The sequence below is a fragment of the Onychomys torridus genome, chromosome 2 (genome assembly GCF_903995425.1).
Source record: "Onychomys torridus chromosome 2, mOncTor1.1, whole genome shotgun sequence".
Lineage (NCBI taxonomy): Eukaryota > Metazoa > Chordata > Mammalia > Rodentia > Cricetidae > Onychomys > Onychomys torridus.
The window spans coordinates 149,961,811-149,977,587 of record NC_050444.1 but is presented as its reverse complement, the minus strand read 5'-3'; positions in this window follow the sequence as shown (position 1 = coordinate 149,977,587).

The window sequence follows — 15,777 nt, the reverse complement described above, 5'->3', positions numbered from 1 at the left end:
ACTCAAAGCTAGCCTGGGCTACATAAAACCCCTTTTCTAAAATGAAAAACTAAAAGGTTCTACAAATCCCATCTCGTTTTTCTGTGTGGTCCTAGTAAATGTTTCTAAAGATAGAATTCTTTGCCCAAGACCCAGGATCCCAGCAACCATACATTCATTCATTCAAAGTAAGAGCTTCATCCCAGAGAAACACTGAGATTTGAATTTTAGGAGCTGAGGCTACAACTCCATATGCACATGCTGAGGCTTTGCAAGGCCTGGGATTTGCTGCATAACAGGCATACAAGTGTTTGGGGCTGGTGTGCATGGTTAGGGGAGGGCACAAAGTTCAAATCCTAGTCTCTTCTGGAATCATCCCCGCAGACACATCTAGGAAAGATCTGGGCATCCAGTACCGCAGACACACTGACACATAAAAATTAGCCCTCACACTGTGGGATGTCCCTTCCTCCCTCCCAAGCAAGCTGTCAGCTCTTGTGTCTTGTGTGCCTGAACTTGAACTTGCACTTTCATTTTCCCCCATGATATCTTCCTGCAATTTAATATTTTTTACAAGCAGCGCGTATTACGTTGTCATCAGAAAATAAGACAGTAAAAGCATATGTAAAAAGAATGCTAGCCAAGCTGGAGTCGGCTCACCGTTGTTGGTTTGCAAAGAGTAAATTCTAACGCAATCATGAATGAGGCCGGGAGCAAAGTCTCATAGGAATCGTGGAAAGTGAGAGTCGGGAGGAACAAAATCACCCTCTACCTGGCTGCTAGCCTTCAAATCGCATGGTTTATGTCCTCACGTTCCCAGGTTCCCAGCACCTCAACCATTTCACTCATTCATTCTGCAAGCACCTATGGCCCCTTTCGCGTAAACTAAGAATCGTGATGAGTGTTCTGCACCAACTATTTCATAAGGTTATAGGAAGTCTTTATTGCTCTTTCTGAATTAGGAAAACAAGGCTTAGGGGTAAAGCAAGTCAGACAGGCAAAGTAACTTACCTAAAAATCACACGGTATTTAGACCTAAACCAAGAGGCTGACGACAGCTCAATGGTAGACAGCTTGTCTAGTGGGCACAAGGCTTTGGAGTCCCTCCTCAGCACAACTCTCTGCCTCCACACAGGGAGGAGAGCTTGAAAAAGTCACTAAATTCCCATCAATTCCCCCACCTCCTTAAGATAAGAGCGTACAGTGACACCTTATGCAAATTAAGTACTTTGTATGTTGTACTGGAAAAGAAATCCATTGTCCCAGCCTCTAGGGACTGGGTGTCACTCATCTCTGTCTCTGCTGCTTGCTCTCTCCATTGATGTTCATCTCCAGGGCTGTTTAACCCGTTAGCGCATCCTTAGGACCATCTTCACTGCACAAACCCGCTTCATTCTCCTCCCCAGCCCAGTCTGGGACCTCCTTGAAGACAGGAACGGTGCTGATTCATTCCTGGTGCTTTTCTACCCTTAATGCAGCATCTGGCACGCATCTCTCATTCCTTCACTCCTTTATTTATTTCACAACAAATGGCTGAGTGTTTAATGTGTACATGCTACACAATCTGCCCCTTAGCAAAGGTTCCTATCTTCCTGAACTTTGGGACTTCTGAGGTGGAGAGATAGGGCATCGAATACAATAGTTTAATGGTATTAGCACTAAGTGTCACGAGGAATCAGGCCATGGGTTATGAGGGATCGAGGGATACGGAGTAGGGACCTAACGGAGTCTCGGGGAGTTGGAAGACTCCTTTAAGAGGACATGGCCTGGAAGCGCAGAGAAGTTAAGGAACCTACTTATGATCACACAGCTGGTAAGGGGAAAAGCTGGGACTTAAGCTCGAGAATGACCGATTCCAACGACCATGCTATACCAGAAAAGCACCGCCCTTTTATGTCCTCCATCTTTTTCTTCCTTTTAATTGGTGAAAAGGAATTGCGGTCTGCCCATCACAGTAGCCTCTAGGTCCGGAACTGTTTTTGAGGTCTTCACCATCAAGAAACTACATCTCCGGGCGCCAAGAACAAAGTTAAGGCTCAAAAAGACACCTGGGGTCTAACGCCAGCGGGTCGAGCAATTTCCTAGCGGTGCTGTGGACCACTCACCTACACACCCTCAGCTTGTCCGCCCCCTCCAAAAGAGTTCTGGCCAGAAGCCCTCCCTCCCTACGCCCCGGCAGGCGCAGTGGCGCCTGCAGGATCCCGGCCACGCGGCTGCCGCACTGGCGCAGGGCTGGGGCTGCGGCAGGGGCGCGCAGCGGCGGTGACAACTCGCTGCAGCCTAGGACGCCGCAAAGCTGCAGCTCCGGCTTTTCCCACCCACGGGCAGGGCGTTCCCGCCAGCCGGCTTCCTGCAGCCGAAGGCCGGGGCGGAGGGCCCCGGGGCCTGGCAGGCCGGGTTCCTGGCTTTCTCTGCGTTTCCTGAGCCGGACGACCGGGGGATGGGACCCGCGGTGCAAAGCTCCTTCCCCGGAACGCGGCCAGGAAGCCGCGTCCTTGTGAACTCCGGGTTCTCCTCTGCCGGGAACGCGCGGGGAGGGGAAGTGTGTGCGGTGACAGTCTTTGCACCGGGATGGGAGGCCACACACTTATCCCAGGGAGGCAGAGCCCAAGTGCGGCCAGATTCCAACCCCCTGATGTCAGCCTGTTAACTCCATCTTTCGGATGAGAACGCTGAGGCTGACAAGCGAGGGGCAAGAACCAGGTTGCGCATGAAGATGAGAGAACAGCTTATAGGATGCCATTCTAACTCAAGTCGTCCTGCTTATCACAATAGACTTTACCCACTGGGCTAGGAATCTGACAACCAGAGATCATGTGGGTTCTTCATCACATAGCTATGTAACTCAGCTAGGAATTTGACTCCAGGCTCGCGTTTCCAGACCTCAGGCCATTCCATTCATTACACTGCCTCCTAGCTCTAGCTCAGCAACCCGGAAGACTAGGTAGGACCTTATCTCTTTTCTCATGAGTCCTCCAAATGCCCACAGAACTTGGCACAAAGGAGTTAACTCAAAAAAGACTATGAGACCCAGCACCCAGGCTAAAACTCTGGGCATCAGCCTGACTCTTTCCACAACCTTAAAAACGAGTGAAAATTCAACCTCTCTTGGATTTTTCCCAGTCATGGTGTTCTCCATGTTTCCTCTCTTGTGGACAAAAGTTTAAACTGCAAATGTAAAGCCAGTAAACGGCTTGTCCTTAAAATGTCTGCCACAAAATCATGAGGACCTGACTTTCTCATCCCAGGACCCACAAAAAAGCTGGGTGTGGTAGGGCATGGTGGCACATGCCTTGAGTTCGAGGCCAGCCTGGTGTACAGTTCCAGGACAGCCAGGGCTACACAGAGAAAACCTGTCTCAAACAATAACAACAACAACAAAAAGCTGAGTGTGGCTGCCCAACCTGTAATGACATCACTGGGAGGTGGAGACTAACAGGTTCCTGAGGCTCATTGGCTGGCCAGCCTAGCTAAACCCATGAGCTCCGACAGACCCTTTCTCTAAAAGTACAGGTGGTGAGTGTTGAGGAGGGATGTTGACTTTTGGCCCCCATGTATGTGCACAAACAAACACAATTTTTAAAAAATGTAAATGTTCTCTGTGTGTGTCAGAGAGGCTGCGATGCTGTGGAGGACAGAGGCCAACATCCTCAACTGCTCTCCACATTATTTTTTTCTTAAGGTTCATTTTGTTTTTTAATCTCTCTCTCTCTCTCTCTCTCTCTCTCTCTCTCTCTCTCTCTCCCCCCCCGTGTGTGTGTGTGTGTGTGTGTGTGTGTGTGTGTGTGTGTGTGTACCTGAGTGCAGGTGTCTTTGGAGGCCAGAAGAGGGTGTCTGATCCCCTGGAACTTTAGTTACAGATTTTTGTAAGCTGCCACGTGGATGTTGGGAACGGAACCTAGATCCTCTTCAAGAGCAGCCAATGCTCTAACCACTGAACCAACTCTCCAAGCTCACCCCCTTATTCTTTTGAGACAGGCTCTTTCACTGACCCTAAAGCTCCCTGAATCAGATAGGCTCTCTGGCCAATGAGCCGCAAAGATCCATTTCCCAGTACTGAGACCACAGTGACACAAACATTTTCCCTCCCCAACCCTAAATGCTCCTTTTTACCCATGGTTCCTCGCAAACAAGGCAAGCCCATTTTTCTTCCTTCCCCCCACCCTGGTTTTTCTAGTTGGTTTCTCTGTGTAGTTTTGGTCCCTGTCCTGGATCTCACTCTGTAGCCCAGGCTGGCCTCGAACTCACAGAGACCCACCTGGCTCTGTCTCCTGAGTGCTAGGGTTAAAGGCGTGCACCACCACCGCCCGGCTCCCCTTTTCCTTCTTGTGGCCAATCTTCATCCATATATACATGAACTTGACCTGTGTCAGCTGTTCAGTAGAGATGCTTCCTCTCCATGTTTAGAGCGGTTTCAGAGAAACCCAGACTACATTTTTCCAGCCCTTCTTGCAATTACTACGCGACTCCTTCCTACCAAGAGGACAGTGGCAAGGATGACGAGGCACCACATCCAGGCCAACGTGGTTAAGAAGTATGCATGTGCTCTCCCATCTGCCAATTGGATGCCAACGCCAGGGTGACCTTGGAAGCCACATATAGAACGTGGCAGAGCCCAAGTGAGTCGGGGTTTTACTCCATTCCTACACTGGCCAGGGAATACATTGGAAGAGCTTCATTTTTTTTTTTTTACCTTTTCAAATATGTGTATACATGTGTGTGTGTGTGTGTGTGTGTGTGTGTGTGTGTGTGTGTGTGTTCACTTGTGTGCAGGCACAGGTGAGTATGGGAGTGCATGTGTAGGTGTTCATATAGAGTCCTAAGGCTGATGTCATGTATCCCTCTCCATCACTCTCTACCCTAAGTGTTGAGGCAGGGTCCCCCACTGAACCCAGGGCTCGCTGATTTTGCTACACTAGCTCTCTGGCTTGCTCTGGAGATTCCAACCCCACTTCCATGCCCTGGGATTCTAGGTGGGTAGGGTTTGGGAAGGATCCAAACTCAGGCATGTGACAATCACTTTACCCACTGAGCCACTGGAAGAGCGTCCCTTTAGTTAGGCACTAAGGATGTCGGGGCTGGTCTGTATCTCTCTATCATAATTTCATGAACACAGAGTCAACTTGGTTTCATTGTTCTAGCCAGTGGACACTGCTTGGAGACACTCATCCTTGCAGACTGTGACTGGCTGGCTCGGCTGCTCAGAAGGTCTCTATTCGTCTCATAAATGTCTTATGTCCTGCCGATTCCAAAAAGGGTTTGGAGGTGGTTTCCGCTGTGGCCTAAAGACCATTTGATCAATAATTAAAGAGTAGGAATCAAGGAGTAATGAAAGCCTGGGCAGAAGGCCAGAGGAGAAGGAAGGAAGAAACATGAAAATCTGATTACAGCTGCAAGGTTGTGGAAAGTTTTCTAAGGACAGAGACTGTGGTAGAACTCAAACTGTGGCTCTGAGTTTCCTGGCAGTCAAAGCAAAGAAGGAAACAGGATGTGTTTCAAATTGTATAGGAAGTAGTAAACGTGATTAAGTTTACTGGAGACAATGTTATGTTAATTAGCTTTTTTCCCCTGGTGCTGAAGACCGAATTTAGAGCTTTCTGCCTACCAGACAAGTTCCCTATCATTAAGCTATGTTATTTTGAAACCCAACTCTCCTACTTGCTAGTCACATGACTCTCAGTAATTTTTGAACTTCTCTGTTCTTTGGGGTCATTTGGGAAGATTAAACAAATCAAGCAAGTGGTGTGGGGCTCTTACAGCAGACTGGCATGAGGAAAACCATGTATGACAATTCACTATCGGGTTGGTAACATGCATCTAACATGTGCATGTGAGGCTCTGGACTCCGTTTCCAGGACCTCCCCTCCCTGCCTGGAGAAGCTTTGCTTTGGTATGACTGGAAGTGTCCAGGCCAGTGATTTGGGAGAAGCTCATATTTCCCCTTACTAAATTCTCCCTGGCAGATGTCATACAAACAGTGGTTAGTGCTGCCAAGCCGACAACTGCTGTACCTTGTGTTAAGTGTGTCCCTTGGTGGCTTTTGGCCCAGTTCTACTTACTGGATAATTCTAGGTCCTGGGGGAAACTCTGGCTCTAAGTGCACTGACCTATCCACAGGCCAAGGAAATGTTGATGCCTATACATGTGTTAACTTTTTCCAGCCTTGGTTTCCCCACCCATACAATGGGTGAATAACAAGTAGGACCGACCTACCTACCTACCTACCTCACACAGCGGCCATAATGAACACCTGAAAGAGTGCACATAAAGGCCTGGGTGTAACTCAGCGGTAAAGCACTTACCTAACATGTATGAGGCCTCAGGCTCAGTTTTTCAGCAGGCCAGAGGGGGGAAAAATGTAGGGGATGGAGAGATGGCTCAGCAGTTAAGAATGCTTGGTGGGTGAGCATAAGAACCTGAGTTCAGAACCCAGCACTCATATTTAAAAAAAAAAAGTGGCTGAGGTTTTCTGTTTGCCAGACTAGCTCAAGGTTCAGTGAGAGACCCTGTCTCAAAGAAATAAGGCAGAGGAGACTGGTAGAGCAATTCGATCAGTCCTCTGTGCAAGTACAGACATGTGTACACACTCACATACAGGCACACACACACACACACACACACACAGGCACACACACACACACACAGGCACACAACTTACACACATACAAAAACAAAGGAAAAAATAAAAAGGAGGGATAGAGACAAGACGTTTTCTGCAGTAATTGGGGGTTTGAGGCAACCTTCGGTGCACAGGCACAAAACAAGAAAAAGAACACCAAAATAGAACAGAGGTCCTCTCCTTGAAACCTGGCCCAGGAAAGTCATTCTGAATGTTTAAACAAGGGAACAGACACAGCGTCTTCCTCCAGAAGGTGGCCCTGGACTGACCAGCTCTGGTTCTTTGCCTTTGGCTAGATTTCCCTTGGCCTAATTCCATGTGGTGTCAGCCTGGGGCTGACCTGGTTTGAAACCCACCTGGCTCAAAGAGGTACTCCCAGAGTGCTCACCTACATAGCCAGACTCTCTGATGATAGACAACCTGAAAATCTCCCTTCTTGGGTCTTCTCTGACCCTTCCTCCAAGAACTGTGCTGAGCTCTATACACACACCACCTTGTCCAGCCCCTAAGACAGCCTGAAAGGTTGATCCTATCCGCAATCACATTTTATTTTTTATATTTTATTCATTGTTATTGTTGTGTGTACATGTTGGGGGGCTGAATATGTGTGGAGCTCAGGGAACAACTTTGTGGAGTTGGTTCTCTCCACTTTTAGGTGGGTTCTGAGGAGCTAACCCAGGTCATCAGGTACCGGCTGAGCCATCTCCATAGCCACATTTTACAGATGCAGGAGCTGAGGTGTGGATTACCAAAGCGAGACATGGCTGTGGTAACCCAGCCAATAATTAGCAGAGTTGGCACCTGAAAGAGATGCTTACCACAGGTATGTGTCCTAACAGACTGCCCTGCCTCTGCCCTCCCACTCACCAACCCCCATGATTTGGTTTTGCTCCTTAGACGATCTCTCTCCCTAGATATCTACTGATATCAAGGATCTTCTAGGATATACCAGATGGAGAAATTATCTCGTTAGGCCAGGGAAGCCCCCTACCCTGTGAGAACTGTCATCTAACCAAGACAACAGTTTCACTAAGGTGTCTAGGGGCCGATGGGAAGGTCTTGGGGGAATGGAGGGAAAATTGGCCCCGGCTGTCATCTCGCAGGTCCGGCCTGCAGCTCTTTGCTGAGCTTCTTGGTTGGCCTCTCTGTCTCCAGACTCCTCCATCTCCCTTCTTATGTCTACACAGCTCTGCACCGATCTCACCGTGCCATCCTCTTCCGAGTAATCTTCAATAGCGCCATGTTCCTCCCAGGATAAAGTTCAGAGCAGATAGCTTGCTTGAGTCCACAAGGCCCAGCCTGCTTTTCATCCAACCCTCCCTTTCTTCTGAGGCCTCCCTCAGTCCTGCTCCCCTCCTACCCCTCCCCCACCCATTCAAAGCTTCCGGCCTTCCAGCCTTTTTCCCCCGTGTGGTGTGAGATGAGCAGAAGTCTGATTGAACTGCAGGGTCTAAGCTGAGCTGTGGCGCTGTCGGACTCATTAGTGGCCCTTAGAGTGATGGGAGAGACTTCTGCCATCTGGTAGAACCTCACTAGAGGTGGCCACCAACCACCTAAGAAAAGCACCAACAACCAACCTCCATCTCTGTGCAGAGCCCGGGAAATAAGAACCTCATCTTGCATACCGTTTGGTGTGCCGATAACACAACCCTCTGAGCCAGATGCCAAGAAGGTCCCCAGCGGCAAAGTTTTCCTACCCCGTCCGCCGGAGTCTATCTCCCAGCTTTTACCATCGCCTTCTGCTACCTCCGCGGCCAAATTTGCCTCTGTGGGTGTCTGCAATGCGTACAGTGACCTTAGTGCGGTCCCAGAACAGGCGAGGCATGCTTGCACCTGCTTGTTGGAGAAAACTTGTGCCGGAGAAAGGCGGTCGCCCACCCTTCTTTCTGCACTTTTCCCTGATGCCTCTTCGCCACCTGGTGGACAGATAGGGAACGGACCAGGATTTCGGAGGAGGCCAATGCCATTCTCAAAACTTCATGAGGGCAAGATTTTCCCAACTGGGTTCTATCCTGTGTTGGGATCTCAGATCTGTACTAGCCCCTCTAGGGACTAAGTTCCTCTTTCAGGAAAAGGACAAGAAGGGAATGGGTCCTTCCAGCTCCGACACAACCAAAGCCCATGTCTAAAGTTACTCTGTCCAGCACTGGAGAAATGGTTAAGAGCACTGGCTGCTTCTGCAGAGGACCAGGGTTTGATTCCCCGCACCTACATGGACCAGGGGATTTGATTCCTCTCCTGGCCTCCTCAGTCACCCTGTATACAGGTAAAGCACCTATATGCATTTTTTAAAAATCTTAAAATTCAAATTAAAATCAAAGCCCAACGTGGTAGCACATATCTTTAATCCAGCACTCAGCAGAGACAGGCAGATCTCCATGAGTTTGAGGCCAGTCTCATCTACACAGCAAGTTCCAAGCCAGCCAGGACTGCACAGTAAGACCCTGTTTTAAGACAAGGACAAACAATAAAAAAAAAAAAATCAAAGCATTTGATCCCAGCCTGTCCTTAAAACTAAGTTTGTAGCTGGGCAGTGGTGGTGCACACCTTTAATCCCAGCACTCAGAAGGCAGAGGCAAGCAGGTTTCTGTGAGTTCAATGCCAGCCTGGGATACAGAGTGAGTTCCAGGAAAGGCGCAAAGCTACACAGAGAAACCCTGTCTCAGAAAAGGGGGGGGGGGGCCTAGATTTGTACCCTTGCCCAGTTTCTTCTCTGCTTTAAGCCTGTTTTCTTAAGCCCACAATTGGCCCAATATGGTGATATAACATGGTGACTGTTGCTATGGAGAAATGAGATGGACAGGCAGTGGTGGTGCACACCTTTAATCCCAGCACTCAGGAGGCAGAGGCAGGTGGATCTCTGTGAGATCGAGGCCAGCCTGGGCTACAGAGCTAATTCCAGGACAATCAGGGCTACACAGAGAAACCCTGTCTCAAAAGGAAAAGAAAAAGAAATTATATAAGGTCTTTGAAGACTACTAGTGTAAGCCACAGTGCCTGACTAGCACTGGGTTAAGGGTATGGTTGGTGGTGAGCACCCAATCCCTGAATCTTTTCAAGGGTACTTGGTGGGCACACCAAAGTGTCGTGGAATAAATGAACTGTCCAAGTGTGGTTCAGGGAAGCAGGGTGTGGTGGCTCACACCTTTAATCCCAGCACTCAGGAGGTAGAGGTAGGAGGATTTCTGGGAATTTGAGACCAACCTGGTCTACATAGTGAGTTCCAGAACAAGCAGGGCTACATAGTAGAGAGACCCTGTCTCACAAAACCCAGAGTAGTTCAAGAGTGGAATAAACTGGGAGGTAGTGATGCTGTTCTTAGGCCATCTCACCTAGATATTAATACAAGCCTCAGTCTACCTGTCTGCAAAATGGGGATGACGTGGTTTCCTCTTCACCGAGTTGGTGGTGGTCATCAAGGTAAAGCACCCCAAGTTCATGAATTGCTGCTGTGACCTGGGTGACCTGACTGAAGGTGTCCCATGTGATCTTTAAAATCCTCTTTTTCTAGGTCTGGGATCCCTGCTTTGGCCTTTGAAAACAAAATATGGGATTAGCAAAGCAAACAAATGTGCCATCCTAAGGCCCTTCAGCGAAGGACTGCTCGCCATCAGGTGCTTACCAGACACTGGAAAAAAGGCACTGTCCCCTTGCTGTCCTTCCCAGCTCTGACTCTGGGGACAGGAAGCTGGCTGGAAAGGCACCTGAGGGCACTGAGGGGGTGGGGCACAAGATAGGCTGGTGGAGGACAGGCTGTCTGCCTTTCTAATCTGTTTCGTGTACTTTGGTCCCCAGATGGACTCTGAGCTCTGTGAGGGATCTGGAGGCCATCTGGGTACAGAAAATAGCCAATCAGAAAAATAAGGATCGTAGGTTGCCAACTGGAAGCCCAAGGGCCAGACCTTGTTCTGTAGTTGGAATGGTCAAGTTGGAGGTGTGCTTTAGTTTGCCACTTAATTAGTTCCAAATGAGTAAGTGGTAGCCTCGTCCCATTCAGTGATCTCCCCAGGGTCAGGGACAGTACCAGGTGCCAGCCACCCTGCGGTTGATAGTACTGTCACTATGTAACACCAAGAAGGAACTGAGTCAAAGAACAAGGGACTGGAACCCCTGGTTACCAAACTTGTATGTCCCCACTGCTGTGTGTGTGTCTGTGTGTGTGTGTCTCTGTGTCTCTTTGTATCTGCTTCTGTAGGTCTCTATGTGTGTGTGTGTGTCTGTGTCTCCAGGTGTTTGTGGGTGAACATACATGTACCTGTGTGTGGAGGAGAGAGGTTAACATTGGATGTTGTGCTGTATGATATTTTTTGTGTTCTGACAAATAAAGCTTGCCTGGAGATCAGAGGGCAGAGCTAGCCACTAGTTAGCCAGGCAGTGGTGGCATACCTTTAACTCCAGCACTTAAGAGGAGGAAGCAGGAAGATCAAGGTCACCCTGAGGTATACAAAACTGAACCAGTCTAAGAGAACCAGAGCCCTGTAATGGTGGAGCATGCCTTGAATCCTGGAGACAGGAATATAAGTCAGATGGAGACCGGATCTCGGCCCCATTTGGTTTGAGGATTCATAGATGTAAGAAGTTTCTAGTGGCTGCTGCTCTGCTTCTCTGATCTTTCAGCTTTCACCCTTGATATCTGACTCTGGGTCTTTATTGTTAAGACTAATTAGGATAAAAAATTATTCACATGATTTTTTGAGACTAAGTCTCTCTCACTTGTACCTGGATTAGTTTAGCTGGCTGGTCCTGAGCCTCAGGGATCTGCCAGTCTCTGCTTCCCCAGTGCTGGGATTACAAACGCTCAGATCCTCATGCATGCACCTCACATCTCCCCAGCTTTACCTTACATCTCCCCAGTTCACTGCTTTAAATGGCATATACAGTCAAATGCCATTAGGGTCCTGGCCCATCCTTTGGGGTTTCAGAGTGTAGACTGGCTTTAATTCTGGCAGTGTGATAGAGGGCAAAAGATTTGGTTTCCTGGGGCTTTAGCACTTAATCTGAAGTATAACAACAGGGCTGGCTTCATTGAGCTGAGTGGTTAACGTTTATAAAAACGCTTAAGGCATACCTGGGCATACAGTCAGAGCTCAATAAATGCTAGCTATTATCTTTAGCCACTCGCTGGTCTGGCTGTATGCCAAGGGCTAAGAGGACAAAGATGGGTAAGTGGACCTGCAAGGCTCAGAGTCTGATGGGGATCATAGGGTGAGGGATGTGTGATGGAAGGGGCCTGACCTTGAAAGCAGAGGGGCTGAGGTCACCTGTGTCCACAGAGCTCACATATTTGCACAACCTTCAGGATTCACATCCTGGAGGCCAGAAGTCTGTTGCTAATTAAACTGTAGGGAAGGGATGGCTGAGAATGTAAGCTGAGTGGGCAATCATTTATGTGAAGCCCTAGGTTACCTTTCCAGCCAGCTCTGAAAAAAAAAATGAATAAACAATAAACAAACAAACTGGCCTGGGGAGCCAGGCTGTAATGCTGTGTACTTGCAGTTCCAGGTACTCAGAAGCCTGAGGCAGGAGTTCAAAGCCAGCCACCCTGGGTAACATACAGGGATCAGGCCTTTTTTTTTTTTTTTTTCTAGAGCCGAGGACCGAACCCAGGGCCTTGCGCTTGCTAGGCAAGTGCTCTACCACTGAGCTAAATCCCCAATCCCTGGGATCAGGCCTTTTTAAAAGGAAAAAAAAAAAAGTAAATAAAGATGTATTTTTAAATTTTTCTTTTAGTTTAAATACATTGGTGTCTTGCCTGGGTGTATGTCTGTGTGAGGATGTGTATGTGAGGGTCTTGGAGTCAGAGACAGTTGTGAGCTACTATGGGTGCTGGGAATTGAACCCCTGATCCTCAGGAAGAGCAGCCAGTGTTCTTTACTGCTGAGCCATCTCTCCAGCCCACTTGGTTCTTCTTGAGACAAGCTCTCTCTGTGTAGCCTTGACTGTCCTGGAACTTGCTCTGTAGACCAGGCTGGTCTCGAACTCACAGAGATTTATCTGCCTCTGCCTTCTGAGTGTTGGGATTAAAGGCTTGTGCCACTATCAACCAGCAGAAAGATGTAATTTTTAAAAATAAAATCGATTGGAAAAATAAATAAATAAAGCCAGGAATAGGGGTACACACCTGTAATTTCTACACTTGGGAAGTGGAGGCAGAAGTTCAAGGCTAGCCTGAGCTATATGAGATCCTGTCTCAAAAACAAAAACAAAAACAAACAAATAAATAAATACTTTTAAAAATAGTAAACAAAGCTGGATGGCAGTGGCACAAGCCTTTAATCCCAGCACTCGGGAGGCAGAGCCAGGTGGATCTCTGTGAGTTTGAGGCCAGCCTGGTCTACAGAGCGAGATCCAGGACAGGCACCTAAACTACACAGAGAAACCCTGTCTCAAAAGGAAAAAAAAAAGAAAGAAAAATAGTAAATGAAGAGGTATTATGGGGGAGGGGTATTTATTCGCTGTAAATGCTTTTTTGTCTTGTTTTGTATTTTAGTTTTTTGAGATAAGGTCTCACTTTGTTGTCTTGAATGGCCTAGACACAAAAGGTCCTCTTAACTTCTGTCGTTCCATGCCCACAGGGACAGTGTGCTTTTAAAAAACAAACTTAGGTTTCTAGGAGCAAGGGACAGGACTGGTGCCATGAACCTCTGCCACACTTGCAGAGGCCAGGACTTAGCAGAATCTCAGCAGGTTGAGGCCCTGCCTTCCCAGTGACATCTCCGTCACACTGGGTGTGTGTCTGTGACTAAGAGTGAAAGAATTAAGAGCATGCCCAGGATGGGAGGTGGGAGGAAAGGATTGGAAAGAGAAAGGTCCTCAGTACCGGCTGTCTCTATAGTCATAAGAAACTGTTTGTTTGCTTATATGTTTATATTGATGGGGACTGAACTCAGGGCCTCATGTTTGCTAGGTAAGTACCTAACCACCAAGCCATATCCCAGCAGTCAGATTCTACTATTTATTTATTTGTTTGTTTGTTTGTTTATAGATAGGGTGTCATGTACCCCACGCTGGCCTCAAACTCACTATGTAGCCCAGGATGACCCTAAACTCCTGGTTTTCCTGCCTCTACTTCCCCAGTGCTGGGAATGCATGTGGGTCACTCCGTGTGGTTTATGTAGTGTTGGGGATCAAACCCAGAGTTTCATGCAAAATAAGCCATCACTCTATCTATCTACTGAGCTGTGTCTCCAGCCAAACCTCACATTAACTTAATTTTTTGTGGCAGTCTCATTACATAGTTCAGGCTGGCCTCGAAATCATCCTGCCTCAGCCTCCCAAACTACGCTTCCAAGCCCACAAGTAGTTTGCCTTATTTTATTTCATTTTTGTTTTTTCAAGACAGGGCTTTTGTGTGTGGTGGTGGTGGTGGTAGTGGTGGTGGTGGTGGTGGTGGTGGTGTGTGTGTATGTGTGTGTGTGTGTGTAGCCCTGGCTGTCCTGGAACTCACTTTGTAGACCAAGCTGGCCTTGCTCGAACTCACAGAGATCTTCTTGCCTCTGCCTTCCAAGTGCTGAGGCTAAAGGGGGCAGCACCACATCTGGCTTGGTTTATTTTATCTTATTTAATTTTAATTAGTTAATTAATTAATTAATTAATTTTTGAGACAAGGTCTCAACATATATCCCTGGGTAGGCCTAGAATGATGTGTAGTGTTGGTTAGCTGATCAGACTATGGATTCTTTTATCTTAGCCTCTCAAAAGCACAGGCCTGTGCTAGACAAGTTTATTTTCAATGTGTCCTTCATGTGGCCTAATGAGTGCAGCTGTGGGAGAAATGTGGGCAGTCTTCAGATAATAACAAGGGCCAGCCAGTCTGGGATAGAGGAGAACTTGTTTAAAAAAAAAAAAATGGCCGGGAGATGGTTCAGCAGTTAAGAGCCCTGGCTGTTTGTACAGAGGACCCAGGTTCAATTCCCAGCACCGACATGGCAGCTCATAACTGTCTGTAATGCCTGTTCCAGGGAGTCTGACACCCTCACACAGACACACATACAGGCAAAATACCAATATAAATTATTTTAAAAAAAAAAAAAAAAAAAGGCCAGCACACCTCTTTCCCCTAGACTGGCTGACCCTACACCCTTTAACTTACACAGTACAGTGACTGCTGGAGGGTGGGGGCTGTCTGGAGGAGGGGGGCTGTCTGGAGGATGGGGGGCTGTCTGGAGGAGGGGGGCTGTCTGGAGGACCAGGGGCTGTTTGGAGGACTAGGTACTGTCTCTGGAAGATGGGGGCAGTGGGGGCTAAGTCACCAGATCCAATTTGACCCCTTGGAGACTCCTTGGGAAGTGTGGTGACCTTACCAGCCATTTCTTCTCAGCTGTGGCCTCCCATCTGATCCAGTCCCACCTGCCGATAATCCTCATACTAGGTGTAAAGACAAGACATTGAGCAACAGGATTGCATCTATCCATCAGTCACTCACTCATTCAAACACGTATCTATGCCAGCCCTTGTGGCTGCCAGTGATCAAAGGGAGAACTTGGCAAATAAGACCATCACCTTCAAGCTGCACTGCACACACGGTGCACACATGTAGGCAAACACTCATACACACAGAACAAAATAAGACTTTTTTTTATAAATCAGTAATAGAAGTTGGTAAGATAAAAGCCAGCCTGGTAAAGGCAGAAGCCTTGGGAACCTGAGTTCAATTCCTGAAACCCATATAAAGGTGGAAAAACAAAACCAACTCTATGAAAATGTCCACTGACTTCATATGCACACTATAGCACACACACATTATGCACATACACACATGCATACAAGCACATACATACCATGCACACACATACACACATTGGTACACACACACACACCATGCACATATAGACGATAATAATGGCTTTTTTTTTTTTTTTTTTTTGAGCTGAGGATCGAACCCAGGGCCTTGCGCTTGCTAGGCAAGTGCTCTACCACTGAGCTAAATCCCCAACCCTAATAATGGCTATTTTGAAAGCTGCTAAAAAACAATTCCAAAGAAGGGGCAGAGATGAGAGATGAGCTGGGTAAATGGGGCAGCCACTCTTTTTTAATAGAATCTGCAAACTCTGGCCCTTGAACTGCCTGCTGCCTGTTAGTAAACAATGAAGAAAGTTTATTTACATGCCATCTAGGCTGTGTTCATGCCTTAGTGGCAGAGATGGAGTGACTCGGAGAGCTGGAAAAAAAATCACTCT